This window comes from Macaca thibetana, chromosome 9, assembly GCF_024542745.1.
Source record: "Macaca thibetana thibetana isolate TM-01 chromosome 9, ASM2454274v1, whole genome shotgun sequence".
NCBI classification, from domain to species: Eukaryota; Metazoa; Chordata; class Mammalia; order Primates; family Cercopithecidae; genus Macaca; species Macaca thibetana.
In genome coordinates, this window is record NC_065586.1 from 82,372,988 (window position 1) to 82,389,236 (window position 16,249).

Sequence of the window (16,249 nt, forward strand, 5' to 3'; positions counted from 1 at the left end):
ATTCTGACTAACAAAATTGATGTTATTATTTGGGGCATTCTGTCCTGAATTACATTTCCTTCAGTTCATCAAAAGGAACAGAATTCCAATGTTTGTCATATCATTAATCTGGGCCAAAGAGCATACCATAGATCTATATTTGACTACTACCTATCCCTCAGGTAACATAAATTTGGTTTCAATGAAAATCTCAGTTTTTCTTCCCAAATTCCTTTATAAATTATAATTTCAGTCTAAAGAAATAAATAATGACTTGGTTGCTTTCCATCTTTATATAATATCTAAAATAATTATGAATACAAATGAACACATCCCAGGCTAGTCAGGTACTTAAGCTCAATTAAGTATAAATCCAAATTCTCTAAGGAAAAGCAAAGAATTAATTAATTTTGCATTCCATAGCTTTCTTTGCTGCTATGTGTTGTTATTGTTTTAGTAGTCTGTGATTACAAAATTCACTCCTTAGATTGACTTGTTTCCTCTTACTGAATTGCCTGGTGAAAAGGTTGAACAGAATGACTAATTTGGAGCCCTATAGAAAGGTTTGGATCAGACTGAGAGTACTTAGCCTGAAGAAGAATAATTTCCCTTATGACTAATGCAAAAATCTAATATTTTCAAAATACCATGCAAAAATGTATACATTGGATAACATTATGAGTGGGACATGAAAATTAGAGCACTTTATAGGTGTACAAAATACAAAAAGAGCTAAATTTTTCTAGGAAAATTATGTTAGAATAGTTATAAGCTTGTAAATCAAAAGAAACACTTGGAAAAGTTAATCAATGCTTCAACTATAAAATTTCTTTAAACAATCTATTCCAATCCAAATGGTAAAATCTTGAATATAGTGCGTGTGTGTGTGTGTGTGTGTGTGTGTGTAATACTAAACACTTTTGATCTTACATTGCTTTTATTTGCAACTGCCACTCAGTTGAAACATTAAAAGCTCATGAGGATGAACTATCAGATTTATCCATAATGATCATAGTTTGTGCTGTTCTTTCAAAAAACATGGCAAATTTTTTCTTCCAAGCTGTTTGATTTACAACACAAAAACAATATGCGACTGTTGATATCACAGATTCCTTTTGAGAAGAAAAATAACTTCGAATCTTTTGATGATAATAGTATAAGATCTTAACGTCTCTTTGACACAACACATTTTGCATTTACAAAGATTAAAGGGATGCAAAACTCTAAAGTCTTTCCATCCTGATGGGCACGTCTATGTTCTGACCTCCTCTGCACCTGTCTGATAATAACGAGTCAAAGCAATGGTTCTGAAGGCTTCAAAGTGAACATGAAGTACAATACAGCAGAGGAAAGTCAAAATTCTTCCCCTTCTCTGGTCAACCCTGACTTCTCTGAGACTCACTGATTGGATTCAGAAAGTAGAATTGGAATATAATTGGCTTGGAGATGAATGAAATATGTAACATCCAACTCAGAGGTTAAATAAAACTCTTTAATCTCAAAATCAGACTGGATACTTTGTGGTAAAAGGAGAGGTCTATTGGGGGAAAGGATGAGTTCTTTTTCCCAAATTAAGCCAGGGAAGGGAAACTTGTAATCTTATAAAATCAACCTTATAAAACAGCTACATTTGAACTTCATCAGCACAGAAGGTTTACAAGGAATAACACTGATCTTGACTTGTAGTTTTCTACCTCTGGTAACATTTGGTGAAGTAGTTCTTCCTTTCCAAAAAATGGTGGACTGATTAGGTGAATTAATTTCTGAAATGACTGATTTGCCTTTTTATCTTCATGAGCAATACAGTGCTGTTTCCTGCACAAATCTAAATGAGAATACTTTCATGATTTCTATAGTTTCCCTGCTTTGCCATAATAATATTGACAACTGTAACTCTCTGATGAATTGAAAACTTAAAAAGGGCAATATTTTGCAAGTGAAATATACTCAACTGGTGTAGAGGGACTGTAAAAATCTCTGCCAATGATTTTAATTATGAATGGGTCTCACTGGTGGGTTGGTTTGATAATCACACATGGCCCATCTCCTGCCAGAATGCCTTTCATTTTATCAAAATCATTCCCCTCCTCTGTTTTTTCTTGCTTCCAATCCAAACAACAGTGATTGCCAGTTTCAAGCTTTTACTTTATTCCAGACCTTACGCCAGGAGCTTAATATGTTTTATTTTTAACCTTGAAGATAACATTACAGTACATTTCTATTTCCGTTTAAAGAATGAAGAACCTGTCATTCAGAACTATTCAATATAAAGCAGCTAAGAGGTTGGATTTAGATTTAAACTCTGGTCTGTCTGGTTCAAAATGTCATGTTTTTCCTAACACTACACTACTATAAGAAATGTTCAAGTCAATAAGGGCAATTGTTATGTAGAGAGTTGAGAGAATGCTAATCCAAACTGTCGTTACTTCATGCAAAAAAGAATAGAACTTACTAAGGATTATTTTTTTCTTTCACATTATCATCAATGCAATAAAGTAAGGAGTCTCTGCTCAAATGAAATAGAGTTTATCTGTTTTCTGAAGAATTTGATAAAGTTTATAAAATAATTTTCTAGTAACGTAACTTTGTGCTCTCTATTATAATAAACATGTATTTTATATTTGGGCTTAAAAATAAGCACCAAGTGTTTGATAAGTATTTATCTATGTGTTGGTATTAATTTATAGTAAAGACATTTAAAAAATCAATGACATTTATTCCAAATAACAAAAGTGTCATCACCTGAAGACTTGCAATTCCTACTTCAAAAGGTACAGATGATAAATACTATACAACAGAGCACTCAGATTCTAGACTTTGTTTTTTGCTTTTGTTTTTGTTTTGCTTCTGTCATCTGTGGGGCTCATTGTGCCAGTATATGGTCTGATCTGACATACCTGGAGTTTTCCTCAAAAGAGAAGACGCCCATGCATGTGCGCACACAGACACATGAATTACAGTAGACTAATAACATATATATGCAATAGTATGCAATATACTGCATATTATATGCAACATAAATATGCAAATAATATGCTACTTATTGCTTGAGTCTTCATTTATTAATAGCAGCAGTAAATTATGATTATATCAATGTCTCATGTTTATGGCCAATATCTAACAGGACTGGAAAGAACTTTCAGCATTTGGTAGCTGATAAACTCAAGATCTAGGAGAAGCTGTTGCATTTGTGAACCACAAAACTTCCACACATATTTTGAGTAGTTATGTCTTTTATTCCAAGTATTTAAGAGCCAGAGGTTGATTCTTATCAGAATTCTGTATCAGAAGTATACTAATTAGCTATTATGTTACCTCTTCCCAAAGAGTGAGTTCCTAAGAACTTTACAGGTAAAAACAAACAAACAAACAAACAAACAAAAACCTTTTAGCTTATATGGTAGAAAATTGTAATTTTTTTTTCTGTGTTCCTAAAGATTTCTGCATATAAGTTGAATTTTATTCAATTACCATTTTATCACTTCTAATATGAAGGTCTTTAATGACTTTAATCATAATTTAATTTAAAATAAGCAGATATAAAGGAACACTGCACATTCAGCTGGGTGCCTGGCAGATACAATTAGCTGTTCCAAATGGAAATGAATTACACATATCCTTCCAAGTGGTATTTCCTCTTGTAGGTCAATCCATGACTACAAAGAGTCAGTGGCTAAAAAATGCTTTTAAGAGGATTGACACCTTGTAGAGAAAGAGCAATTTACAACTTCCTGCCAAGGCTTTGATTCTGCCAGAGTAAAGACGCAACTTGCAGATGTCCTTGCCAATTTATGAAACAGGTGCCTGGTCTGGCTTAAAGGAAAATATAACACGACTCTATATTAAAATAGGAAAAGGAAGTAATGCAATTTGTCTACCATGTGTTACTATAGGAAATCTATTATAAAAGGTGGAACACATGGGTTCATGTGTATCAGTGAAGCGGTCAGAAAAACTATCCCTTATTTAAGACATATTATCACAATAAACATTCAGGAAGTAAAATCTGTCCATAGAACTGGGCAGGAAGCAATACACAATAACATAAAAAGGAAGGGAAAACGGTGCCGTTAAAACCTCTAGTTCTATATTCTCCCAGCACCTCAACTTTCTCATCTATAAAATAGGAATAACAGTAATACTACTAACAAAGGTGTAGGACTGGAAGGCATAGAGACGGCTTTACATACACTAGGAGCTCAATACCAGTTCTTCTACTTCCTCCTTCTCTTACAACTATCACTGTAATAATGTGAGTAAAGGGGCTTGCATGGCCTGTCAAAGGAGATGCATTTCCCATCCCTTCATTACTCTTGCACAATTCCATTTCGTCGTAGATGGAGTTTTGCACGGTCACTTGTCAGAAACAGAAAGGCAAGTGCTTTTCTAAGCTGAAAAAGGTACAAACTTCTAGAGATAAAGGATGGTGTGTCCCTGACCGCTTTTGGAAAAGTGAATTCCAGCGAACCTCCTTGCTTTGGTAGTAAATTGGGAGACACGACACATTCAGAGAGAAAACAGCTGACAAAAATCATCCATCAAAGTCTGAGACTGCTTTAGGGAATTCACCAGTCTCCATGAAAGGTCTTTGCCTTTGCATGACAGGTTATTCCATCACTCTGAAACATTCTTCCCACTTTCCCATGGGTTAAACTTGTTCTATGATCAGCAGTCCAATTTAGGTTTCAAGCAATCATTCACTCTTAGTTCTTTCAAATGTCATAAATTGATATGCTGCTAAACATTAGTTTCTCATAGAGGGTTTCCTAGTATTTCTCAAACTGTGATCATTTTTACGCCATCAAATATTCATTTTCTTGCCAAAAGCAAGATAAATTTAGATATCTGCCTTCTCCCAAGGTATATTGAATAAACTGATCTTTTGCCAAAAGGCTGTTTAGGGTAGGTTGGGGAGTTAAACCACAGCAGCCCTGGAATGAGAGGGACAAGCCTCGCTTTTCCATTCAGTACCTGTAGGCTCATGGATGTCAGGAAGCCTTCCAGGGTCTCAGTTTTCTCCTCTAATAAACAAAGTACTCTAGATAATAAGAATTACATAAATGCATGTGGATATGTTCTAAGCTATGAAGCACCATCTAAAATAAGATATTACTTATGCTTTTAAATGCGCTTAAGCACAATGTGACATTTTAGAGTTCAGAATTACAAATGTGTCACCTGAAATACAAAGATGACAAATATGCCTGGCTATTAGAATGTACACTTCACAATGATAGCAGTGTTTGTCATGTTCACTGGTCTGCAAAAACACTGGAACAGTGCCTCACACATACTAGATGCTCAATCACTACTGTTGAAAGAAAAAAATGTATAGAGTCCTTTGTTAAAGATAACAATTTATAATATGCTGCTACTTGCGATTGTATTAATAAATGGTCATATTTTTTCATTTATGTTCTGTCTCCTTTCTAGAGAAAGTTGAATTGTTTCACAAATAAAATTACAAAACCTGAGTCTAACACTATTAGAATTCAAAATATCACCTAAAATATATCTGATTAAAAGATATCAATTAAATTTCATTTATTTAAATAGTCAAGAGCGTAGGAACAACATATATAGCTATTTATAAACAGCATATAAGAAATAACAGTTTCCAGATTTATATTTTCTACATATTTTAAAAATTCCTATGACATTTACATGTTCTCACATGTTCTGTATGTCAAAAACTTTTCAAGTTAATATTCAGCGCATTTTCTAATGTTGATAATTCTACAATATATGCACTGCTTAATGTCCACTGATTTGGGTCCATGGGGATGAGCCCATTACTAACATTTTCTTATAAGCTATTCTTCCAAAGCATATATTACAACTCTTTAAAATTTGTTTGCCCCTAGTTTTTTGTAGAGAATGATTTTAAAACGTAAGTTAACCACGGCTGCTATTTAAAATACAGCATTAACTGTCTTCCTCACCTCTTAAAAAATTTATCATGTTTTAAAAAATTTATAAATAATAAATTTGCATTAAATCTTACATTGCTTTTAATCTCCATGAGCCAGATAAAATTTCACCTTTGGTTGTATTTAATTTTGTCTGTAATCTGACCAGGGTCTTGGCTACTCAATTACCAACTTCTCAGGCCAATTAACATTTACAACATCTTTAGAATATGGGGGATGCTGTTTATAAGAAGAATACATTTTATTTGATATAATGTAATTAAAGCATTTTACCTTAGTTGTAATGATCATTAGTTGTGTGGTTTTTTTTTTTTTTTTTGTCATTTCTATGTAGCCATCTACATGACATAGAATTTGTTATATTGTAGTTGCAATAGAGAATAAACTTTAAAATTTTACCTGCACTTTTATATGAAACTTTAAATTGCACTATTTCAGTTAGCACTTCTCTAAATACATAAATGCAGTTCAATAAAGTTTGCCATAGAGACCATTTCTGTTATCAGAGTTTTCTCATCGTAAAAATTAAGAGAACGAACTAAATGGATTCTATCTGTTAATTTTAACCCGTTGTACAAACCTGATTTTACTGCTGACCACTTTTGACAATTGCAAATGTACTTAGATGAGAAAATGTGAAGTTGGATATAATATCATGGTTACAAATGCACAGACCATTTTGAATTGCAGGTCTAAAAGTGATTTTTAAATAAAACATTAATAATAATATGCAAACTATTCTCTTCCAGCCCAAATATTACCAATGTTTTGATATGTACTTGAAACAAGACCTAGAAGAAACATAGATATTACAATCCATCTTATCTCCGGAAGATCTGGATGTATGGATATTTGATCCTGACTTTCTCATACCACATTGAGCAGATAATTAATGTTTATTGAGTGTGCCCTATAGGTCAATAACTGCCCTGGGCAGCCTGAGAACATTTTCAGGAGCAACCCTTAAAGCTTAACCATGTAAGTAGTTTAGTTTTTCAACAGCCATAGATAAATTCATTCCTTCTAACTTTCTACCTAAGGGTTCATTTACTCCCTTTTATGATTGTTGTTTAACATTTCCCCTACCACTTTGCCGTTACCTTTATTGTTGTTGTTAACAGACATGGTAATTCAAGTTATAGGAATGTAAGCAGGCAGACACAAACTGAAGATTACATGAGAAAGTTGAGAAAATGTCCAAACCGAAGTGAACTTCATGCACAGGTAGAAAATGGAAATCAGTAAATGACTTGGCCAAAAGTAGGAAAAGATCAATTTAGTTTTTAAAAGAATGGAAGAGGAAGACAAGAGAAATAGAAAGGAGAGAAAAGAATGCCATCAGAGCAAATTTTAGAGGCCAGAAATGAAAGATAAGATGCAGCAATATGGGATATAGGTGGAGCTCTATTTGCTCATTCATTCATGTATCATTCATTCTACAAATTTAGCAGGTGCCTTCTATGGGGATGCACTATACTGGCCCCTGAGGATTTGGGAATAAACAAGTTCAACAAGGTCCTGTCCTCAGGGTAATTAGCTGAAAAGGCAAACAATTTTTGTTGTATATATTCAATTGTTAAGGGTGTAAATTTTGCTGGATATTTATTTAAACTTAATATCTCATGGAAAGTAATGTTTACTCTGAATTTTTTCCTTGAATATTTCCTTCTCCTCAAATGCATATGAAAAGGACCAAGAAATGTGGTTTGCTCATGTAATTCTTTAATCTCCTTTATTTTCTTATTTAAATAGATATCTAAGTTTCAGATGCACAATTAATTCCTTTCTTCTCTTGCATTTTCGAGTAACGATGAGTATGGAGGGAAAATTGGTTCAGTAAACATAATAATAAAAATTGTCAGTATGCTTGAATCATTTTCCCAGTGCACCAAAAACTAATTGAGCTCTAACACACAAAGTTGACCTATAGGAAGAAGCAGGATTTTTTTCATCTTTTTGACTACTATTCTTATCTCCTTCACAATATTATCAGCCACGTGAGAACCATATATTTAATACTCCATTCATCTTCTTGTACAATTTACCTTCCCACATCTTTTCCCTTCTCTTTTCAAATTATGTCTTGGTCCCAAATCCAGAATCCACAAATGCATGGTCATGAAACAAATCCAGAGCATAGAAATGTTGCTTTTGGGTCCCCAAGGTTTAAAAATGTTTCATTTTGTTAGCTGCCAGTGTTTACAGACTGGAAGATGTAACATACCTTTCCCAAGGTACATGTTCTTCTGAAAACTGGGAAGATTTGGCTACAGGGCATCAATAAGGGGCTGAATAGCAGTGAACAAGAACTCTCCAATTCGCCACAATCCCCAATTCTCCTATTCATGCCTGGGTCTGAGGCCAAGGGTTTGCTAGTTGACATTTATCATCATGTTTCTTTCTACTACTGTTTCATTGTTGGAAATGTTTTCCTGTATCAACATCTGTCAGAAAAGTTGAAAAATGATAGATAAATCACCCCATTGTTTTTTTTTGTTTGTTTGTTTGTTTGTTTTGTTTGTTTGTTTGTTTGTTTGTTTTCTGCTGCTGTTTAATGCCAGGGGTTAGAAATATTCTGCAAAGGGCTGGAAAGTAAACACTTTGGGCTTACCTGGCCATACTGTCAGTGTCTATACTACTCAACTCTGCTATTGCAGTGCAGCATGGAAGCAGTCACAGACAACATGCGAAAAAAATAGGCCTGTGTTCCAATAAAACTTCATTTACAAAAACAGGAGGTGGGCTGGATTTGGGCCAGAGTTTGCAGAGCACTATCTGTCTACCTATGCTACATGTCTGGATCCTGCAGGCATGTGGGTTTATAACCTCTGCTCCCATTTCTTTTCAGTTTCATTTTCTATCAAAACAACTTTTTATCAGTTCCTTTTCCACCTCACTTTGGACCCCTTTATAAATGTTGATATTTGTTTCAAAATGGCTGTTATAAGATAATGTCAAATTTGTCTGTTAACTTTCTGGGTCAGAGAAAGTCATCCCATCTTGGAGAGCAGCAAGTGCAAATCTCAAGGACAGTGGAATGGTAGGTGCATAGCTGCAAATTTGCTGCTCCTTTCCTCAAAACTTTTGAGGCTTCTCTATAGCCTAATAATTCAATGCAGTCTGATACCTATGTACTGTCTCAGTCATATTTGTCCTCCCTTGCCCCACCCATGAATTATTTACTCAAGCCATTATGGATTATTTGCTATTATCTAAGTATAACTCCTAGATTTTGCTCTTCATTTCTTTGATCAAGCTTCCTACTGTCTAGTACAGAAGGAGGTTGGTTTAAGGGGAATCCAGTTCCACCCATATTATGAAGCCTTACTAAAATGATATGCTTCCCACGAAGCCTTCTCGAATTCCAACAGTTACAGTTAAGGTCCTCAGTCTCAGTGTTCTCTTAACACAATGAGAGCACTTTTGGCTAGGTTGTATCATATGAAGTTGTTACACTTTCAGGTCAAATACTGGCAAACATATATATACATATATACGTGTGTGTGTGTATACATATATATATAATATTCTGCTTAAGATTATATCAATAAATTATATACATGTCTGTTCCACTCCTCAAAGGTAGGGACTGCATCTCATTCATCTTGCTACATGCCTGGTGTCTAACACAACACCTTGCTCAAATAAGAGAATTACTGAATTGACACCCTGAATTTACAAAATCTTCAGTATTAACATAGTAAGGAAGATAGTGTGCACATCTCTAAATTCCTTTTAACTACTGCAAGGAGGGCCTTAATTCCTGATCTAGATTACTTAAATTTGTAAAAATAGTACCAGGATTTGGGGGAAAGGGGACAGAGTTGTAGTTGAAAGATGCATTGGCACTTCGCTGGCTGCTGACATTCTGCTACATTCACTAGATAACAGGGACCCAGATGTTGTTATATGATTAAGTCTGTTTCAACCAGAAATATTGTGAAAATCTTGTGGCCAGAGGAAGCCTCTCATATTCAGAGTAAAAAAATTCCAATTTAGTAAAATGTGTGATGTCTTATGGGCTGTCTTATATCCTTAAGTTCTTTCCAATAGGAGAGCAAAAGAGAAATCTGTTGGCAATACAGCGCTTGCCACATTCCTGTTGCTAAGCAAAGGAAAGCTAGGGAGAAGACGAAAAGTGAAGGCCTGTGAATCAGGGGCAGTAAAATTCTAATCACCTCTTGGTGTTATGCTTGGCTGACTTTCTAGAGGAGGAAAGGCAGCAGCAGTCTGAATTGGTATGTCCAAAGGCTCAGGAATGTAGTCCCAGTATTCACAAAGGAAAACGTTTCCACTGTGAAGTTTGCAGTTAAAAGATACAATCTCAGTTGTAGAAAAAAAAAAAATGATAAGGTAACCTCAAGCAGCTGATGAGCTCGCAGACATTTTTTCCAATAAGTGACTATAAAACAGCTACAAAATGGAAAAATTATGACAAGATATCAATCTCTTTTAAAAGGATAGTAGGATAATTTTTTATGTTAAGAAGGTTTTCATTACAAACATGCTAAAATGTAGTCTTTTTTTTTCAGTAATTTGAAAATATATAAGTTTAAAAGTTAGGAAAGAAAACAAAAACCTTACTAAGGATCCCTTAAGGCATTTTGAGGTAAAGAGCAATTAAAATGGGGACTTTGGATTCTTTGAAATAGAGACCCCACAGCAGTGGGAATTGGGAGAAGGAGGGAGAGTGTGTGTGTGTGTGTGCGAGAAAGAACTACTGAATGTTCTATAAATAAATGTGATCTATTCTGCATATCCCCCTAGACATGAGGGTGAACTCAGAAATGATATTGAAATTTCAGGCTACCTGCAACAAACCGTTATCTTGGATTCACCTTGACAATATAAATGGTAAAAAAAGGAAGAAAGGGAATATTCCTACATTCAGTTCAAATGCTTGGTTTTCTTAATTTCAGTTTGCCACATAAATAAATGAAAATCTAATCAAATAACTAATAAGTCTTAAATTACATTTTCTGTAAAGTATCTATGATATATTTTTAAAATATTTGTGTTGTTTCTTCTTGGGAAATTTTATTGATTGTGTGTTTATACGTCCTCAAATAAGAAAAAGGTGATTTGAACATTGGGCCAAGAAAGATGCTATTGCTTGCAAAAGAAACAAAACATGACAACATCAACAAAATAGAACAAAATTCAAAACTCATTTGTTACATTTGTTAGGGATAATTACTCCACACTCTGAGCATCATTGGTCTAAGAATAATTTATTTACCAAAGCAGAAAGAAGAGTTTTTAAAAATTAACCAGGAAAATGGTAGAAGGCAATATAAGAAGTCAAATAATATCTTCCTGCAAATGCAACTGTTCTGTTTCCAGTCCTACTTCTCTAGGAGTATATCTATTGATATCTACCAATTAATTAGCATTTCCAGGTGCATTTAAGTCTTGGCATCCGGCCCATACTCCTTGTTCACAGGTATATGAAAAGAGACCTTGCCAAATGCTCACCAGCACTACGGGGAATGAAACTGCCCATGCAATGATGGATTACATCAGGAAAGATCTATCTAATGAAGGTCTTCAGAAGCAACAAAGCAACACAGTAAAATGACTGCTGTCCACAGAAGAGAAAACAATTTCTTTAGGTCTCTGTACAGATGATGAGTCCAGGGAGGAGGAAGGACATGGAGAAGCACGTAGGCACCTGCACATATACCACAGCAGGGAAAAACATGAGGTCCACCAGAGCAATGCCAGGAAATGGTGATCCTACACCCTGGCCAGGGCAAGAGCCTGCTGCTGACTGCTCTGGCTTCATAGCTGTTTCAGGGACGGATCTTTTCTCAATAGGCCAGTGGTGGCAAAGAGACCTGAGACTCTGCATTATTCCTTATCAGTTCCTTTAAAACATGCCCACATGTAAATAGTTCTTTTAATAAACTCTCCTCAAATTTCCCTGCTTAAGTCAGCTGTCTATGTCCTGTGGGGTCTCTCACTGATACATCATCCAAGTCAGGAAAGAAAGGGTGAACACATTTACACTAAGACTAAGAGGCCTACAATCCCCCACCAAGAAGCCGTCCTTCTAATTGGTATCTACCAATTAAGGGGCATTTCCAAGTCCATCTCAATGTATTAGCACCATATCAATTCTTATTATTCACAAGCATGCCACTGAAGAACTAGTGAAACATTCACAGAAATCCAGTATGTCTATTCTGGGTTTCCAGCCTCCCTCTAAATCTAATTTACTTTTTCCAAGAGGGAAATTAAATCACTTTGGTATAATCTGTCTTAGTAAACTCAGGATGATTCTTAGTGATCACCTGCAACCTGTCTTTGTGTTCACTATATTTTCACTAATTGATTCTAGATTTTTCTTCATGATTAGCATCATCCCACCAATCTAATTAATCTAAAAATTGGGGGATTGAGCTTCTTTTCAAAAATTATATCGACCTTTGGTCAATTACAATCTTCCTGCTCCTCTCCCATTCTTCATAGCTCTATAAAGTAACAAAGATCAACATAGCATTGCATTTATCTCAGTGTTACATAATTAACTTGTCTAATGTTTGTTTTACCATTTACTAGACTGCGAGCCTTGAGGGCAGGGATTGTATCTTACTTATCTCGAAATGGACATCATTGCTGGTACCTAGGAAAATGTCAGGGTACTACAGATGCACAGTAACTGTTTGCTGAATTGAATTTACTGCACCAATGTAGTGGTTTAAAATTTCCTCATATCTTTGGGCTTCAGCTTCTTCTCACTAGTATTATACCCTATCCAATCTAATATTTATTTCCATTGATAGAGAAACTGTTATGTGTTGGGGGAAGACAAAGTATGACTTTTTATCCCAGAGGGACTTTTGGTTGACTCATCCAATCACCTTCTATCTTCTTGTTCTGAACATACTTATAAACTTTTCTCATCTTTGGCATTTTCAGTCTTTGACATATTCTACAGGATTCTGACACTTGTGCTTGGTTATTGGGCTCTTCTCCCAGCCTCCTGTCTTTTATACTGTATGTGCTCATTAGAGAATTTCCAACCCAGTCATTTATATACAGGACAACTTCCCTTGCCTTCCTCATCACAATCCATGCTATTATTCTATTTGAATTTCAGTTCTGGGGGCCTCCCACCTTATTCAGCAGTCTTTTTGTTTCAAATCAGACTGCTGTATTATCCATCTTTTTTTTTTTTTTAATTGTTCCAGCATAGAGGGCAAAAAAGCCATTCTCCACTGGCAATGAAGTGGATCTTTGGGATCCAGAATTCTGAATATTGCTTATGCAAATAAAGCAGTTTTGAAATTGGCTTTGGACTACTGGATGGTTGATTTTTTTAAGGGTGTTTTCACTAGGTCAGGCATGACCTTCTCAGGTTTAAGGACAGCACAGGACAGAGAGAAATAATTCTTTTCTCTGCCTCTGAAGTTCTACAGGTTGTCAGATGGGCTCTGATGATCTTAAAAAAAAAAAAAAAAAAAAAAAAAAAAAAAAAAAAAAAAAAACAGAGAGAGAATCTGGCAGAAAGGGTAGTTGACAACAATTGCAATCTAAAACAACATCTGTTATGTGAATTGTGACGTGTGCTGTCACTTTATAGGTTTGGGTTTGCAAGACTAATCTGTAAAGCTGTTTATTCCTGCCTTAGGAGGAATTAGCACTAGGGTAATATAAGGAGACCAGAGTTCGGATTCCAATTGTGCTACTAATTCACTGACTTAAAGCAGGGTATTACTTTACCTCCCTTGGCTTAAATTAAGATGAGCTTCCTCATCTTAAATCGTGTGATTATCTTTCCTTTTCAAATTACGTGAATAAATGTTTGCTAACTCTCTCCCAACTCTGATATTCAATGATTCTCTGAAAGAAGCAAGGAGGTGGTTTGGCTTTTTTTTTTTTTTTTTTTTTTTTTTTTTTTTTTTTTTTTTCCTGATTGGAGCAAATGAGCTAGCTCCACAGGCTGCCTGTGCCATGACACCATGACTATTGTCTTGGGGTAGAGCCTTAAAAATATCAGCCTATGAATGAACAACATGGTTCTGACATCAGGCAGATTTCATTTCAGATTCTAACTTTGCCAATGACTAGCTCAGTGAACTTGGGCTAAACACGAGACTCAGTTTCTTTGTCCTCAAAACAGGGATCATAATAGGACCTACTTCATGAGGTTGTTATGAGGGTTAAAAGAGTAAATACATAGTAAGCACCCAGCTCAAAGAGTGGCATAAGGTAAATTCTCAAAAGATGTCACAAAATTAATGAAACTTACAAGAACTACTACAAATGGAATAATTTCATTCAACCCATCTTTTAGAAAAGATAAAAACTCTTCATTTATTATTCTTTTAGAAGAGATCCACTTCAAGCCTAGGTCCATTCTGGTCCAGAATCTTCTCCTTAGATGCCTAAAAGGTCAATACTTTTGTTGTCCAAGCCTGTTACTCCTTTAAGTAGGGAGTTTTCTTCCTTTGTAGCCTCGTAGCATTATGTATTTTAAATATGTCTTCTCTTACTGTCCAAGGATGTTTAGGCATTTTCCATCCAGGCTACACAGAGGAGGCCCCTCTTGGTGTTCAAGGTGACAGTCCTTTTGATATTTTACAGGTCCCTGCAGGATTTTGTCTGATCTGGAGGTATTTCTTCAATTAGATACATAAATACAAAACATTTATCATGTGAAAACATTTCTAGACATTAAAGAGGCATAATTTGAAAGAGAGAGTTCCTGACCTTCAGAACTACTGATGAGACAAAAATATATAAAATAACTGACTTTGTACAAGGACAGTAAGAGAAGACATATTTAAAATACATAATGCTATGAGACTACCAAGGCTACCGGGTAGGAAGGGGCATCTGAAATTAATTTTGAAGAATTAGTAATATTTTCTCAGGCAGAATTGATAAGAAAGAGCTAGTTCAGAAGACTGGATCTCACAAATAAAGCTATGCCTATAAAAAACATAGAAATGCTGAGAGGAAAGTAGTAATTCAATTTGGATATGTTGGGTCTATCAGAGTAGGCAACTGAGAGCCAATGAATGTTCTTGAGCACTGGAGGATACTATCTGAGATGGGCAAAGGTAATATCTATTTTTTCTTTTAACAGTTAAACCACAGTCCACTCATTCTGCAGAATATATTGGGTACCTATGATGCGCCTAGCAAGGGAGAGTCTTTAATATATAACTAGAAATGTTTGTGATCGCATCTAAATTAATACCTGCTCAGATGTGAAAGGCCAGGAGCCATGTGGGCCATGTGCCTTAGAAACACATTCTGTACCTTCCTTGGATCTTCAGTTACTGATAGCCAATATTTATTGGAAGTTGCCATATGCAGGAAGTTCTGTTACGTGTTTTGCAAGAATAATTGGATTTACTCCCATATTGGCCCTATAAAGGTGGGCACTATTACCCCACTTTACAACTGGACAGCTGAGTCTCCCACATGTAAAACAACCTGCCTGAGGTTACACCACCAGAAAATCTTGGAGCTGGAATGCCAACTCAGGTCGATCTGGTTCAAGCTTTCAACCACTATGTTACATGCTTTCTTGTAACCTCTTCCTCAGCCCACGCACTCAAACCACTTCATTACAGAGAAGTAGAAATGATGCAAGGATTTCACCCTTAGCTCCTTGTTTCTCCACTGCAGATCTGTCCAGCGTTGAGGGGGGTGCACCGAGACCTCATCCTCACTCTCAGCACAAGGAAAGTGTAAAGACATTTTTAAAATTGGAAATAATTTCACACATTATTTAAATGTGCAAAAAACCCTAAATGCCTAATGCCTCTATTTAGCCGTTTGGCTGTGTTTTTCATAACCTCCTTACGCAAGCTCCATTATAAAAGAAATACCCGGGAAGCCCCAATTTGAACTTTTGTATACACTTGTTAGTGTGCTACTTAGGGTCAGAAGGTGTTAAAATTGTTCTTCTGCCAGTTATTTTTTACTTTTTTAGAAAATAAAATCATGAAATCTGGCTTGGTCCTGCATTGTTTTCATATGTTCCAATCCTTCTATTATTTACTTCTGGTTTCTGGGTTACAGATGCTATTTAAGAACCAGTTTCTTTTTGCAAGGTTAGAGAAGGGTGTGAACTGATATTTAGCTAAGAACAGAACTTCTACTTTAATTTACTTCTACAGAGCAGCTGGCCAAACTCCAATGTTCTAATATTGTTTATCATGTTTTCAAAATCATAGTTATTTTCCAAAAAGATTTTTTAGTTGTTATAACCTCAAATTCTTTAATTAGATTTTTATCCATTGGTTATCTTAAGCTTACTATATTCCTGTTGACTTTACCATTTAACTTTAGGTCTAAACATAGCAAAATAAAAAAATTCAAAA

At 35.3% G+C, this 16,249-nt stretch overlaps 1 protein-coding gene across 2 annotated transcripts in view; it reads right to left on the reverse strand.

Moving 5' to 3' along the window:
* Positions 1 to 16,249, reverse strand: part of PRKG1 (protein kinase cGMP-dependent 1) — a 1,349,224-nt gene that overhangs the window by 1,059,511 nt on the left and 273,464 nt on the right. The window lies entirely within an intron of this gene.